Raw genomic sequence first — 16,935 nt, 5'->3', positions numbered from 1 at the left:
TCCTATATTTTCTTCAAGGAGATTTATAGTATTAGGTATTATATTTGTGTGTTCAATCTATTTAGAATTAAATTTTGTACACAGAGGTCACCTTTCAAGCCTTGCTTTTGGAAATATCTGAGTTCTGTGAAAATAGAAAAGTTATGACCAACCTAGATAGCATATTCAAAAGCAGAGACATTACTTTGCTGACTAAGGTCCGTCTAGTCAAGGCTATGGTCTTTTCTGTGGTCATGTATGGATGTGAGAGTTGGACTGTGAAGAAGGCTGAGTGCCCAAGAACTGATTCTTTCGAACTGTGGTGTTGGAGAAGACTCTTGAGAGTCCCTTGGACTGCAAGGAGATCCAACCAGTCCATTCTGAAGGAGATCAGCCCTGGGATTTCTTTGGAAGGAATGATGCTAAAGCTGAAACTCCAGTACTTTGGCCACCTCATGTGAAGAGTTGACTCATTGGAAAAGACTGATGCTGGGAGGGATTGGGGGCAGGAGGAGAAGGGGACAACAGAGGATGAGATGGCTGGATGGCGTCACAGACTCAATGGACATGAGTCTGAGTGAACTCCCGGAGTTGGTGATGGACAGGGAGGCCTGGCGTGGTGTGATTCATGGGGTCTCAAAGAGTCGGACACAACTGAGCGATTGAACTGAACTGACTGAACTGAGTTCTGTGAGCCTGCACATGACTCTGCATAACCTCTCCCTCCTCCCTGCTAACAGGGTGTGGCTTGTTCCCGATGAGAATGACATCAGGCCCCTTGCTCAATGCGCAGGGTCAGTCCCTTATCGGGCACTGCTCCTCCCTGGTGCTTTCCAGGCAGTGACCAGTCACCAGTGCCTGAGAGCCACAGTCTCTGAGGGGACAGGCCTTGAGCCCTTGTCTTCTCAAAAGGAAAAAAGATGTTTTTGGTCTCTGAAGCTGAACTTCCAATCTCCTTTTCAAGTCCATGAGGCTCTTTGATAACCATGCTTCTTTTTTCCTTCCAAAAGTATCCAGTGGTTAGAGAAATGAGGCGTTTCTGCACCCAAGATGGCTCAACATGTTCTACAAGGAAATATACAAAACTAGAGACAAACAAACAAATTAAATGAAGTGACATCAAACACATCAGAATGATTGCTTAGGGGGTAAAGGGGAAAAGAGCAGCAGTTGTAGGTGGGAATGGGGAATTAGGATGGGAAATAAATAAACCAAGAGAATGAGACAAGGATCTCTGCAGACCAATAACTGTGTGTCAGAGATTGGGAGGGGGAACAGTCATGTCTCCTCCTGAGTGATAACAGAACAACACTCCTAACTAAAAATGTTAAAAAAAAAAAAGTATTTCTCAAGTACCCAAAATGTACTAATCACTGTGAGAGTTAACTTTCATAAATCATTCAACATTCAAAAGAAGAAAAGCTGCCAAACAGGTATTTTTAACCCCTGTTCCTAACAATAAGGAAGCAAGGGCTAAATTCTACATAAAAGTGAAAGTATTAGTCGCTCAGTTATGTCTGACTCTTGGTGACCCCATGGATGGTAGCCTGCCAAGCTCCTCTGTCCACGGGATTCTCTAGGCAAGAATATTGCAGTGGGAAGCCATTCCCTTCTCCAGCAGACCTTGCTGACTCAGGGACTGAACCCAGGTCTCCTGCAATGCAGGCTGTGGGAGCCACCAGGGAAGTTACAAATTTCACTGTCTTCCTTATGCAAATCTTCCTCATGATCCCTAGAAGAGGCAACCATGGATGCACAATAGGATCAAATGAACACCAAGGTTCATCTCAAGCCACCTGGGTACATATACTCAAGTGGCTCTTTATCTATGGAGTAAGCTACTGTCTTATTACCAAGAGCTGCAATTGCATCTTGCTTTAAGTTTTGCTAAAGTCTTTGGTGTCCGTCATTTCTTTTTTCTAATAATCTTTTGACCTTTTTTTTTTTTTTGCTGTGCTGCCTGGCATACATGATCTTAGTTCCTCAACCAGGGATTGAACCTGCGCCTCTTGCAGAGGCAGCACAGAGTCTTACCCACTGTACTGCCATGGGATTTCTAACCCTGTGAGTTTTATTTTAGATATTACAGGTGAGGCTTTGGAGGCTCCCTGGAGTTAAATGACTTTCTGAGCGCACCTGGCATGTCACCAGCTGAGCGAAAACTCAAGATTAGGTGTTCTGACTTCACATCCCCAGGAATTCATACTTATTTCACCATCTTGAATCTTAATGAGAGAATTAGGGAATCCAGGACTTTTTATGGAATGTGATAGAGGAATAAGGCACAGAGGTTCCGAGCCTCTGAGATGCTGAGAGAGACAACATGAAAATACACGAGCAATCCACTGCTGCAGGAGGAGAGGGGTTTTGGTGGTACTTCCGAGGGGCCGCCTTTGATAACATCCAGCTTTCTGTTGAAACTCACTTAGGTGAGAAGCAACAATGTGCTGAAACACCTGTGGTCATCGCTCCTTTGATGTGTTCTTAATGTAAATGCTGTTTCTTGCAATTTTCCCCTTCTCAATGCCTTCATGCATTTCCTCTAAGTAGGTAAACAAGAAGCTGGCTCAGACACCTCAGTTCTTTTTTCATATTTATCTTGCACACGATGACCTCACATGGTTACTCTTATGAATGAGAATGTGAGACACTGTCTCATACTCAGAAAATCTGAGAATGAGTCAGTATGACATGATGTGTCGGTCCGCTTATTCCAGACCAGGTCTTGGGACTGGAGAGTCCCTTGGCAGAACACTGACTTAACAACATTCTCCATCACTGGCCAACCCATAGGCAAAGCTAATGGTCATTGAAATAACTTAATTTGGAGAAGTCCAATATAAAATGGTCCAAGTGCTGGTGCTCAGTTGTATCTAACTCTTTTGTGACCCTATGGACCATAGCCCACCAGGCTCCTCTGTCCATGGGATTCTCCAGGCAAGAATACTGGAGTGGGTAGCCATTTCCTCCAGGGGATCTTCCTGACCCAGGGATCGAATACATGTCTCCAAAGTCTCCTACACTGCAGACAGATTCTTTACTGTTTGAGCCACTGGGGAGGCCTTGAGGCAATTAACTCAAATCAATATATTCCTCTGACTCTTATACCATTTTTACCTGGACTTCTTAGTTAAATATGGTGATAGATGTCTGAATTACCCAGATAATTACTTCATCCTCACTTCATTAACAACAGAACTGTGTCTCCTTGTTAGAGGGCAGATGTGCTGTGTGCCTCCTTACTGCTCAGAGAAGCTAGAACCTTCCTGAAAAGAGGGAGGTTGAGGGGTGGGCAATGAGACAACTTAGCTTCCAGCGCCATCCCATGGATGAGAACGCCACCATCTTTAGCTGCCCTGCTTCCACCTCTCTGATCGTCCCCTCCCTGAAATCCTTCTGTGGAGGGAGGGGAAGCTCTCTTGGGAGCAACTTCCCTCTCCTCCACTCTCCTCAATTTCTTTCTCACTCTTGCCTCAGCAAATTCACTCTCTTGCCCTGGTGACCGAATCCCAGCCCCAAATTCCATTTTCTTATTAAGATTGTCTATCACATTCTTCGTCCTTTTTCACATTTGCTTTATCATTACCACCGATTTAGCACCTTGTTCTCTCTGAATTAATTGATATTTTGAGTTATTTTATGGACCAAGAGGCTGCCATATAAGTGAATATGTTGCCATGACTCCCAATATAGCCTGTGTATTAGTTTGCTCAGGTCACCATAGCAAAGTACCACAGAATGGGTGACTTAAACAACAGCAATTTCTTTTCTCAAAACTCTGGGGGCCGGAAGTTCAAGATCAAGGTGTTGGCAAGGCTGGTTTCTTTGGCTTGTGGACGGCTATCTCCTCTTCCCTCGGTTTTCACATGGTTTTCCCTCTCTGCCTGCCTGTCTGTCTTTCTTACAAAGACAGCAGTCTTATTGGATCATGCTCACCCTAATGGTTTCATTTTAATCACTGGGCTAAAAGCCCCATCTCCAAATACAGTCACATTCTGAGATACTGGAGCCTAAGATTTCAAAGTATGCCTTCGTCTGCTCAGACTGCTATAGCAAAAACCATAGACTGGGGCCTTAAACAACAGAAATTTATCTTCTCACAGTCTGGAAGCTAGAAGTTTGAGATGAGCATGCCAGCATGGTCAGGTTCTGGTGAGAGCTCTCTTCCAGGACTGCAGATGGCTACCTACTACCTGTGTCCCCACATGGTAGGGGGTGAGTGGGAGCAGGGGTAGGAAGCAGAGAGAGAGACAGAGAGAGAATTAGGGAGCTCTGATGTTCCTTCTTATAAGGGAACCAATCTCACCATCAAAGCCCTGTCCTCCTGATCTTGTCTAAACCTAATTACCTCCAACAGCTCTATTTCCAAACACTATCACACTGGGGATTAGGGCTTCAACATACATATTTGAAGGAACACAATCCTGTTCATAGCAACATACGAATTTTGGGGGGATACACTTGAGCCCTATACTCAGTGACTATACAATATAGTCAGAAGGGCTTTATAAACAGAAGTACATGACTTCCTTACAACTGGCAGTTATGCAGACTTCTTTCCTGAGAAGGGCTCTGGAAAGCTGCAAAAAGACCCTGTTAGTAGAGTAGCTGACTAGGGTCCAAATGGGCTTGGAACTGCCTCACTGAGTTAAATGGCTTCCTCAGAGTCCTGAGACGGGCTTTGGCCATGTGATTTCTTCAGTGGAAGGACACTATGGGAGAAGAGTGCCTCTAGAGCATACTTCTGGGCAGCCAGGAGCTGTGCTTAGTTGCACATTCATGTCCTACTCTTTGTGACCCCATGGATTGTAGCCCATCAGTCTCCTCTGTCCATGGAATTTTACAGGCAAGAATACTGGAGCAGGTCACCATTCCCTTCTCCAGGGGGATCTTCCCTACCCAGGGATCAAACCTACACATATTGGTAGGCGGGTTCTTTACCACTAGTGCCACTTTGAAAGTCCTGGGTAGCCAGGAGATCCTGTGGTAATTTCAATGGTAGGATAAGTCCAGAAAACAACTGGCCTGGGACACTAAGACAGCCTATCAGCAATGACAAAATAACCCATAATAATAATTGAGTGCATTATTTTGCTCTTTATTATTTAAAAATATTTATTGATTTATTTGGCTGTGCTGGGTCTTAGCTTTGGCATGCAGGGTCTTTAGTTGCATAATTTGGGCTCTAGTTTCCTGACCAGGGTTTGAACCTGGGTCTCTGGAGTTGGGAGCTCAGAGTCTTAGCCATTGGACCACTAAGGTAGTCCTGACTTTTGCTCTTAAAGGACTACTTTTCTCCTTTTTCTTCTAGCAGAATAAACTCATCTCTAAGAGAATTAAAGATAGATTCCTGGGAAATTATGGATTCCCTTGTACCTGTGGGCCAGCAGTCTTCTTAGCTCAGGAGCAGTGCAGCAGTGGCCCTAACCTTATTAGGAAGGGCAGATTAATACTTTGATACTGTGAATGCTTTGGGTGGAGAACAGGGAAATAAAAGTGTCTCCTGCAAGAAAAAAATAGGTGCAAAAATCTACAGTTTAGAAAAGACTCATTTACATTAAATACTAGGCTTCTCAAGGAAATGTGAGAAATCATTTACGAAATTTTTTTTTAAGTGACACCATTAACATCAACCAGCCTATGAGAAAGGCATGGTAATAACACATTTGGGTAAAATCACAAAAATAAGGCAACAATAACAGTTATATTATTTAGTTGAGTAGTTTCACTGAAACCAAAAGTGATTTCATTGTGGTCAGAGAATTTACTCTGTATGATTTTAATTATTTCAAATTTGTTGAGGTTTGTTTATGGCCCAGAATATGGCCTATGTTGGTGACTGTTTCAATAGTCATTTGAAAAAAATGTGTATTCTACTGAGTTGGGTATAGACTTATACGCATGTCCATTAGATGCTGTTGGTTGATGGTGTTGTTGAGTTCTTTTATATTCTTGCTGATTTTGTCTATTGATTCTACGAGATGCTGAGAGTGGAGTGTTGAACTAGCTGACTATAACTGTAGCTGGGACACAAAAAGAATAAGGCTTCCTCATATCAGTCAGTCCATAAGTCAATTAATCAGCAAAAGAGCATTTATTATTTTCAGCATTCTTTAGTCCTTACACTGGGTGGTGAAAGAAAGAAGATATGGATTTAGTTAATAAAACTGGGAGTTTATGTCATGTATGAAATCAGTGTGTATGGGCTCATGATGATATGCTGAAATATTTATAACTTCCCTTTCTAGAGATTTTTATGTGTCCATTAATTCCTTTGGTCAGCCAAACTGTGTTTGAAGTAACCATGTGTGTGCATGCTAAGCTGCTTCAGTCGTGTTCAACTCTTTGCAACCCCATGGACTGTAGCCACCAGGCTCCTCTGTTCATGGGATTCTCCAGGCAAGAATACTGGAATGGGTTGCCATGCCCTCCTCCAGGGGATCTTCCTGACTCAGGGATCAAACCCATGTCTCTTACATCTCCTGCACTGGCAGGTGAGTTCTTTACCACTAGCTGCACCTGGGCAACTCTATGGCCCAACAATGAAGGTGGGCTTTCCGACTGGACAATCTATTGAGCAACTTATTCTTGCAAAACAAGCTGATCCCAGGAGACCCAGAAATCCATTTTTTTTTTTCAGAGCTGGGTACCAATACTTCCCTTGCTCATGTGTTTCTTTTCAGGAAATGCATTTGCAGAATGGTTAGAGCCCACACTTTGAAGTCAGCACTACAGCTCTGTCACTTATAGGCAATGTGACTGGGGGCATGTTATTTAATCTCTTGTGGCTCTGTTTCCTTATCTGTAAAAAGGGGCTCATAATAGATTGTTCCTACATAAGAAAATTTAAGGTATTGCACATAGTTCTTATGCATGGTAAACAGTCCTTAAATATTAGTTACTATCATTGGTCTGTCAATATATCCTTTCACATTCAGCTTCCTTCCTTCTTGCCGATGTCTGTGGTCTACTGATGTGCACACATAATGTCTACTTCAGATATCTTCCCAAGGTGAATACAAAGTTTTTTCTGTTTACATTCTTAAAGAGGAAGTGAGACCTACAAGAATAGCCAGACTGTAAGACCAGACGTTATCGCTCTAGAAGAAGTGCAGCTGGGGTCACCAGAGGGGGTGGAGGGAGACAATGTGCTGTGATGAAAGATCCAAACCTTTGAAGGGTTTTGCAATAAGTTACTTTGCATGCTAGCTGAATGGCCAACTGACTTTTTTGTGATATTTATGTTTTACTAAATATATTCCTGGCATTTTCTTTATTAGGTGCGATTTTCATTTGAAGTAAAAACACTAACGTCTCATTTTGTAAAATGAGTTTCCATTTCTTACTTGGTATCTTTACATGTTTAGTGGAGATTCTCAGAAATCTGGAAACTCTCAAATTATTTGTCTGGTAGGCTGTTTCTTCATCTAGCTTTAACATTTATGAAAAGCAAGTAATTCTTTTCTCATGCAATTTATAAAAATATTTTCATAAGTATGATTATAAAGTTTGCAATACAATTACAATACCCATGGTTGGGCTGAAAGCTGAGTTACCTTAGAACCTTCTGAACAGGGTAGGAGTGAATGGACTGCCCACGTCTGATCTCTGGTCAGGGGAGTAAAGTAAAGCCTCATAGTGAAATCTGATAAGGAATATTCTTCTGTTGAAGAACTCAGAATCGGGACTCATGATTTTGTGATTTGTTACATGGAGAGGTATTTTCTAAAATTTTAGTTTCATGAAAGACTAATACCAGTGGGTAAAATGCATCCAGCTCTCCAGTAATTCAACCAGTTTTTCCAAAGTTTTTTAGAGCTGTGACTCTTTCTGATACAACCATTAAAAGGAAAGAAATAAGGCAAAAGGACTTTCAGACCTTGAGCAAGTCTCTGAGTCTCTAATGATCTTCTTTATATCACATCCCCAAACTGAAAGAGTTTATCATATGGTATAACAAGTCGCCTCACAGAAGCTAAGAGAAGTGAAGATTTTAAGAAGGGTCCAATGGAATCAAGGGATGGAAAATGTCCACTGGCTTTGGAAATTAGGAAATTATTTGAAGTCTTGTTTCTGTTAAAGGTGTGAGGCCAAAAGCCAGATCACAATAAGCTGGAATTGTAAATGGGAGATAAAAAGGAAGAGACTCTTTAGAAAAGCTAGCTTATAAGGAAAAAAAAAGGTGATCTGAAGAGAAGAGGATAGAAAAGCCTTTATTTGGCAAGATGGAAACATGGATATGTCTTGAGGTTATGAAGGAGAAGCCTGATGGTATAAAAAGAGTGACTGAAGGAGGAGTTGGGAAACAAGGGGGAAGAGGATGTGGTAAAGATTGAAAATAGATAACTCATTGGGGAAAAGAAACTGAGACTAGGATAACAAACTCTCTCTCAAGGTGAGTTCAGTGTCTGATTGATGTTGGAAATAATGTTTAAGATGATCCTGAGAACTCAGTGGGAATTTTTTCTCTATACGGCCTTGTATATCCCTTGTAGATACTGCATGGTCAAAGTAAGCATGGATTTGGGACTGACTGCTGTGAATCATGGGGTCGCAAAGAGTCGGACACGACTGAGCGACTGAACTGAACTGAACTGAACTGAACTGAGGGATGTGAAGAAGAATAAAGGAGTCAGGTAACCAAGGGTGGTAGTCTTCAGAGGGATTCACTATGTAATCTAGAGATGAGAGGGCACAGAGGTCATGAAGTGTAGACAGATTAGAAGGGGTGAAGGGACTGAGGCTCTTTGTGAAGGTGAAAAGAAAGCTTAGTGGATGTTAGGGTCAGGTGTTGGTTTTCTGAACTTTAGCTTTCAGAAGAATAACTCTGGGATTCTGGACAAAGAGATAATTTGGAATGTGACTATGGATGTGGGTTGCTGGAATACAGGTGAAGGTCACTGGAGTTGAGGTGATTTAGAGACCTTTGATTCTAGAGTACAGGTAAATCACTGATTTAGAAACTAACATTATTAAAAAGTTGGCAGGAAAGGAAAAAATAATTTGTTCTGTTTGTTCATTCATCCTGGATTTATTCAACAAACACTGATCAGTATGTATTTGTCTTAGTCTTGCTGCTGCTGCTGCTAAGTCACTTCAGTCGTGTCTGACTCTGTGTGACCCCATAGATGGCAGCCCACCAGGCTCCCCAGTCTCTGGGATTCTCCAGGCAAGAGTACTGGAGTGGGGTGCCATTGCCTTCTCTGGTCTTAGTCTTAAGAACATTCAAATAACTTGACTGTATCAGTTTTTGTCCAGAATCTATTCTGGAGTGATTCAAGTATAAAAAGTGACAGCCTATGTAGCAATCTTTAAAGGCTTTTATTTACAAGGTTTTAAATACTTTTTGAGATGACTACATGTTCATATGCAGTGGTAAGAAATAATACAGAGAGGTTTTGTTTACCCTTCACCTAGATTCCCACAAGAGGAACATTTTGTAGAAGAATGACACAGTATTACAACCAGGAAAATGACACTGATACAATCCGGTGACTGTAATTTTCACCAGTTTTGCATGCATTTGTGTGTGATGTGTGTGTACATAGTTCTGTGCAGTTTCACTGCATACGCAGATTTGTGTGGCCACCCCCACAGTCAAGACACGAACCTATTCCCTCACAAACACCTTTTTACCTTCTCATCACTGCAACTACTTTCCTCTTCAGTGCTCCTCCTTAACCCTTGGCAACCTCTAACCTGTTCTCCATTTCTATAATTTTGTCATTTCAAGAATGTTATATAAATAGAATTATACAGTATACATACTTTTGAGATTTTTTCCCACTCACAATTGCCAGAAATCTATAGCAATGTGTATCAATAACGGTTCCTTTTTATTGCTCAGTAGAATCGGGTGATGCAGATTTATCAGAGTATGTTTAACCATTCACCCTTTGAAGGACCTCTGGCTGGTTTCCACATTTTTGATTATTAAGACAACAACTGCTATAAGCATTGTGTATGGGTTTTTGTGGGAACATAAGCTTTCGTTTTTCTGAGATAAATGTCAGAAAGGATGCTTGGGTAAACATTATCCTGAGGCTTTGAGAACCTGCAGAGAGCTGTCTGCATGTGGAGACAGAAAGCCGTTCTGCTTGGACTAAGAATTCTTGGTGGTCACCAGTGCTAAGTGACAGCAAAGAGAATTGTGAATGATAGAGAGTTACTTCCATCCCTCTTCACACCTCCCCCTGGACTCTGACCTCCTTCCCTGGGCAGGAAATATATTTACCATCTGTTTTTGTTTGTGGTGTATTAAGAAAGCAGCAGGGTTGGCCTTGAAGAGTTTCTTTCCGATCCTGTGATCTGTACATTCCTGGATTTGCTCACATGTTGCAGATAACAGATGAATTGCTTCACCTGCGTTGTTATCCTCTTCTGCTTCTGGAGGTTCTTATTCCACATGTTGTGCCCTCTCTCTCTTATCTCTAGACTCTGCTCCGTCAGCAGCACAGTTGTTTCAAGCTTTGGAGTAAGGCGTTCTGTGCCCCTCTGCTCTGAAACTCATTGACTGACCTCACAGTAGGCAAACTGTTTAACCTCTTAGACTCTGCTTCTCATCTTTAAAAGAGTGACAGGAACAATTTTATCATTTCACGGACTTTGGCATTAGACTTCTGGTTCAATTTTGACCTGGCTGTTTTATAACTGTATGCCTGGAGATATACTTTACTTCTCTGTCCTTCAAATTTTCTCATCTGCAAAATGAAAGTGAAATGAAAACACCAGTTACCCCATAAGAGTTGTCATGAGGATTAAATGAGGTAATATATGTAAAGTGTCCGTTTCCTCTATTAGAATGTAGGAAGCACTCAATAAATGTTAAATATGATTGTTATCATCTCAGAATTATTCTGAGAATTAACCAAGAGTGCATATCTAAAATGATTAAAATTGCATATAAAACATGCTATGCTGCTTGCATATATAAAACCTGTCAAATCCCTACTAACTTAAAAAATGTTTTTGATACTGAATCACTACCTCCCTTTCTCTATTCCTCCTTGATTTTCCCACAGCTTTTCCTAAATGCAGTTCACATAAACACTGCTTCCATTTTCTCACTTCCAATTCACGTCTCAGCACAATGCATTCTGGTGTAGACCCTCTCAGCCACTAAAACCCATGGCAACTGCTTTGTTAAGGGTGCCAAGACTTATTTAACACATCCCATGTCAGCATCTCAGTCTCTATGCTGCTTGACTTTAACTTCAGCTTTTGACACTGATATGTGTTGCCTGGTTTGTGAAGTCCCACTCTCCTGGTGAGTTTCATGTCATTACAGTCTACTACTTCTCCTCCCATCCTCCATAGAGCAATCTACTTTACCCAACTATTGCTTTATCTGTTCTTTAAATGTCACTCTTCTCTCAGGCTCTGTTCTCGTCACTCTCTATCTCACCTATCTTGTGGCTTCCACCTCTATTGACATGCTGATGGCTTCCCATTTATATTTTCAGCCTGGGTTTCTTATTTGGGATCCTCACCAACATATATACTTGCCTGTAGGCATCTCAAACACAACACATTTGAAACTGAATATATCATCTTACCCATCCTTGAATCTAAATCTCTTCACCATGTGCATTCCCTATTTTATTAATAGGAAACAGTTTTCTCCACATACCCAAACCAGAACCCTAGGAGTCAGTAGGGCCTCTTCCCTCTTTATTTCTGAGCCCTGTCAATCACAAAAACAAGTCTAGTCTACTTTCTAAATATCTCCATTACTTTTTTCCTCCAGTTCTCTACTGCCACTGATCTGGACATGTCTCTCCTATATCACTGCAAGAGCCATCCTGCACCCCATCTATAGCCATACAATTCAATGTGTATGGCTGAATATTTCAACATCTTTCACTTCTTGGAGTCCTTGAAGATGCCACTCTCTGCCTGGAATGCTCTCCTCCCATCAGTTTGTCAAACAAACTTAAAATCCTTTCTGTAGCTATCTGTGATGTCCCCAACAAATTTAGTAGTTGCTTTTAATGCCACTTCTGTGCTTTGGACATATATCTGGTTGTACTGTAATCATCTGTTTGTCCATCCATTTTTCATTACTCTGAGCATTTTAAGGGCAGAGGTTCTGCCTTTTCACTTTGTCAGCTCATTGCCAGGCACACCAAAACGTCTCCACTTGGATATCCCACAAATATCTCAGACATGACTTTTTTGAAAGTATGAAATTTGTTGAATATACTTCTTTTTACCTCCTGTACTTTAAGTGTGAGTATCTTCATCGTCTTTGGTGGCAAATATTTAATCCTATGTCTTAAGTGATGGAGATTCACAGACTGGTTCTCATTGGTCATTCACAACCTGTTCCCTTCTCAAGCGGCAGTTTCCTGTAAAGTGTAATACAGACTTTTTTTTCTTTAAACTCCAATGAAGTTTCCATTGTTTCACAGAAAGATCATCATTTGAATTAAAGCACAGCGTTAATAGGAATGCTTCCTGGATGCACAGTTGGATTTGACCAGGGCAATGGTATTTCAAGAGTGTAGCTTCCTTTTTATCTGGCTTGCATTAAAAAAGATCAAGAAAGATAATTTCTTTTGCAGAATCATTTGCAAAAGTTATGTTTGTGTACAAACATACACACACTTCATTCACAAACCTCAAAACAATTAATGAATAAAAAAGGAAAAATAATTCACATTGTCTTAGAGGAATTGATGATTTTTAGCAATTTCTACTATCTGTTTGGTCAGAGTTAGAAAATGTTCTTCCGTTGTGTCATGTGAAATTCCTTCTACTTCCACACTTTATGAAATGTTCTACTCTGAGCAAAAGAACAGAGCCTACTTTTATTTTTTTTATGATTCAGTAATGAGATATAATTTTCACTCTAGTAAAATTCTTTGGGGTTTAGAAAAATGAAGTAGTTTAGAATTGGAAATATAAACGCTCTGGTACATGGACCACTGGTTCACTTCTTCAGCAAAAGAACCTATCAATTCACACCAATGAAACATAAAGCTGTGAAGGGAAGAATATATTTCTCATTTCTCAGCTATCTGAAAAATGTCACTGGGCCAACTTTAATCATCTTTCCCATTACCATCTAAATGTATATTTGAAATGCAGCATCATAAACTAAATGGATATTTTTAAATTGTCATGTTAGATTTTCACTGGTCATAAAGCTGCTTGATATTATTTTTCTATTATTTTAGCAGCCAACTAGAACTTATTTTATACAACTCTCCAAAATCAACATTATATAACTAAAGTAACATGGAATAGTTAATTTTTTCCATTTTTTCATTATTCTATCAGTAATGACTCAGTCATGATAGAGATAGTTATTGATTTAGAACGCTGGAAAGAATGAATAGAGGATAGCAACATTTTTATAGCCCAGATTTTTCTCTTGTTGTCAGATCCCTGCTTTTAAAAGTGAATGAATTAATTTTGCTGACATTAATTATTTGTAAGAAACTTAATACTTAAATAATTAGGTATTTTCATACAAAGAGAAAGAAACAATCCCAGTTTAGGCATGGGATTAACCTTCTTGGAGCTCAGGAAAACTACAAGCTGTGAAATTAGGCCATAGTTAATCTTCTGATAAAAACACCTTGATTTAGATTATACAATTGTGTAAAAGTTATTTAGTCATTTAGAGGACATCAGGTAAACTTTTTTCTCAGCTACTCAGCAATAAAGAAAAGAATGTCTCTTCTGGGACAAAAGATAAATATCCTAGTTTCAAAGGATACATTTTTAGATTTTCCTAGATTCAGATTTTTAAAAATCAGACTATAAATACACAATGTGATCAGATAACAGTTAGCCAAATGGGACTCTGAGTTGCAATAAGCCAATTCAGTAAGAAACATCATGGCCTAGCTGGATACAGTAGAGTCAACATAGCCTGCTCTCTCAGTATTTTTAATAGCAGCAATTGGAGGAACAGAATCCACTGTGGGGAAATCTACACTCTTCACACTGATGACAGAAACTGGGGGACTGCTGTATTGCATAACAAATGGACTATCTCCTATTTACTTGTTTTTGAACATGCTGTTACAGTAGGATCAGAAACCGATGCTTACACACTGCGTTTTGAGGAAATCGGCCCTTAGATTTGGTCAAAGCGCTTCTAGCTAGTCTTCCACAGGGTACACATTCCCACTGAGGCAGTAACACCCTGGCCACTAGAATCTGTTAACTGACCACTTACTAAGTAGATGCTGGGGCAGTAAATCATACGGACACCATCTTCTGTTACTCAAAAGATTTTTGTCTCCATTTTACCCAGGGTTACAAAACTACTCTTCTTACTATGAGAACGCATAAAGATTATATGTGAGAAAACTGATTGTTCTTAAACATTTGGGGGCCAAAGAACCCTGCTCTTTGATGATCTGATCCTAGCTAGTATCCTCTGACTATAAATAGCTACAAATGGCCAGCAAGTTTTGCACAGAACTTCAAGAGGTTGTGAAGTCCCTGGAACCCATCCAGACCCCAACAATGCCTAAGCTGCTTACTGTGACAACTAGAGGATCAGGTTCAGACTTAATTTGTCCCTGTATCTTTAGACTTCCTCATGCAGTGACTAGCCTAGAGCAGGATTTCAGATTTACTGGCAATAAATAATTTACCAGGGGTTGGAGTTGGTGCTCTCAGCCACAGGGAGTCCCAGAGCACCAGGAGGAAGGCTCTGAGAATCTCAGTGCACCAGTGCCTGCATCTCCAGAGGTCGAGTGCTCCCCACTGCAGCCTGTTGTCTGTGCATTCAGGACAGAGGGTTTCAGGAGAACTGGGAAGCCTGGGTAGTTCTGGGTGAGTGCTGGCTGTCAGGGACACCCACATGCTGGCACCAGCAACCCCAGCCTGAGCACACTGGGCAAGTCATGAGTGAGGTCACTGCTGTCAGGATGACTGTGGTTTTTGGTGCTTTGGCCCGTGATATTAGATGCTAGAATAACACCATCCTTCAATAAATGGTACAGTTAAGTGCTCTTGTGTCATCAAGAAATCCTGGTTTGAGCCAATGAATGTGCTGAGTCACGGGTCCAGAAATGATGGTCTTGACAGGGAAAATGTACGCTATGGGAAGAATGCAGAGAAAGGCTTCAGATGGAGTCCATGAAGCCTTAGAATCAGGTTTTCCTCTGGGTGTTGCCGTGTGTGTGTGTGTGTGTGTGTGTGTGAAAGAGAGAGAGATGGAGACAGGGGGCAGAGAAGGAAGTTCCAAAGCTGAGACTCAATCCATGCTTCCAGGGATGTTTTGAGGCTCACCTTCCTAAAGTACATGTGACCTGTGACATCACTTTAACTTCTGAGCCAAAGCCTTTGGCGCTGACCCAAAGACCCACTGTACCTGGACAGCACCTCAATACTGGAGCCACACTGAGTTGTGTAGGACAGTCATGTGCCGATACAGTGCCTCAGTGCAGAGATCAGGTTTCTGTGAGAACACCCCACTGGCAAAGGTTCCTCTCAAGTGCAGTAGCTCAAGAATACAAATGTAAATCTCAGATGACATGTTGTTCTGCTGCCTGTCTCTTGCCCTCTCCTGGCCTGTAGTTACTGTGCATGGTGATTGGCCGGGGTTAGGGCTGAAAGAAGATGATGCAAGGGAGGGAAACCCGGGCTATGCTTGCTGAGAACTGGTAGCTGGGGTCAGCCAGCCAGGCAGGAGCTTGTGGGCACAGAGGACTGGCAAGATGTCAACCCCATTTACACGGTGCTGCCCCTAGGATTCGCTCTCGGTGGACTTATTAGAAATATTCTTGGATATCTCAGTTCCCCTCCGCTTCAGTGCCATTCTGTTAACTGAACTGTAATGATTACCTGGTGTGACATTTAAATATTCCTAATATTCTCTATTATTTTTGGTCATTCTCCTTTCCTGGTTACATCCTTGGGAGCGAGATGTCTGTAGGCAACACCTCACGGAACTGAGCAGGTGTAGAAATCAAGAAATACTGGCTTGCGTGAGTTAAGAATCTAACTATTGAATTATTAACGAAGAGACCAGGCTTAGTCCAGATAATTTTATAAATATTCAAGTAGAGAGGGCATGCAATCTCTATCAGCATTTTTCAAACTTCTTGAAAGTGACTTATAGTTACTTTACCATTCCAACAGAGTACACACACACACACGGGATAAAAGTTACCTGAAACAAAACTTACTCTTATCCTTACTACATGTGATACACTGATGTTTTAAATTCTGTTTCATCAAAAAAAAAAAAAAAAAAAAAAAGAAGAAAAGAGCTGGTCACCACCCATTAAATTGATTTCCTGATCTACCAATGGGTGGCAATTTGTTTGCAAAATACTGGCTTACTTCATTGGACTATATTAAACCTGGCAAGGAATCCTATTCTGCTTTGCCCTCTTCTCTAAAAACCATTAAAATATTTCCTATTCATACATAATTTACATAAGCTAAGCTTTACAACATTTCTTAACTGGGTTTCACATCCAGGAAGTAGTGGAATTTAGAGCCACAGCCAATCTTAAGTTTCCAAATCAAAGGCTAAGTGAAGTAAGTAAGTGAAGTTGCTCAGTCGTGTCCGACTCTTTGCGACCCCATGGACTGTAGCCTACCAGGCTCCTCTGTCCATGGGATTTTCCAGGCAATTGTACTGGAGTGGATTGCCATTTCCTTCTCCAGTGGATATTCCCGACCCAGGGATTGAACCCGTATCTCCCTCATTGTAGACAGACGCTTTACCATCTGAGCCGCTACTTCCACTTTATCATGCTGCATTCATGATCTGATTAGTGTCGGTCTAGCCTCCAAAACTTGGTTGTAAGTGCCCAAAAGACCATGAATACTCCTAACACCGTGCTGGGTGCCCCAGGAGCGCTGTGCTCAATGGTAAACAGAAAGGTATTATAAGGTTGGTCAAAAGCCATGTTCTGGTTTTGATATTGTATTTTGGGCATTTTTGTGCCAAAACTTTTTTATAATGCTTTAGAGTCAAACCTC

Source organism: Capra hircus, chromosome 11 (assembly GCF_001704415.2).
Source record: "Capra hircus breed San Clemente chromosome 11, ASM170441v1, whole genome shotgun sequence".
NCBI lineage: Eukaryota > Metazoa > Chordata > Mammalia > Artiodactyla > Bovidae > Capra > Capra hircus.
The sequence above is the reverse complement of the archived record's forward strand: the minus strand, read 5'-3'. Positions refer to the sequence as shown.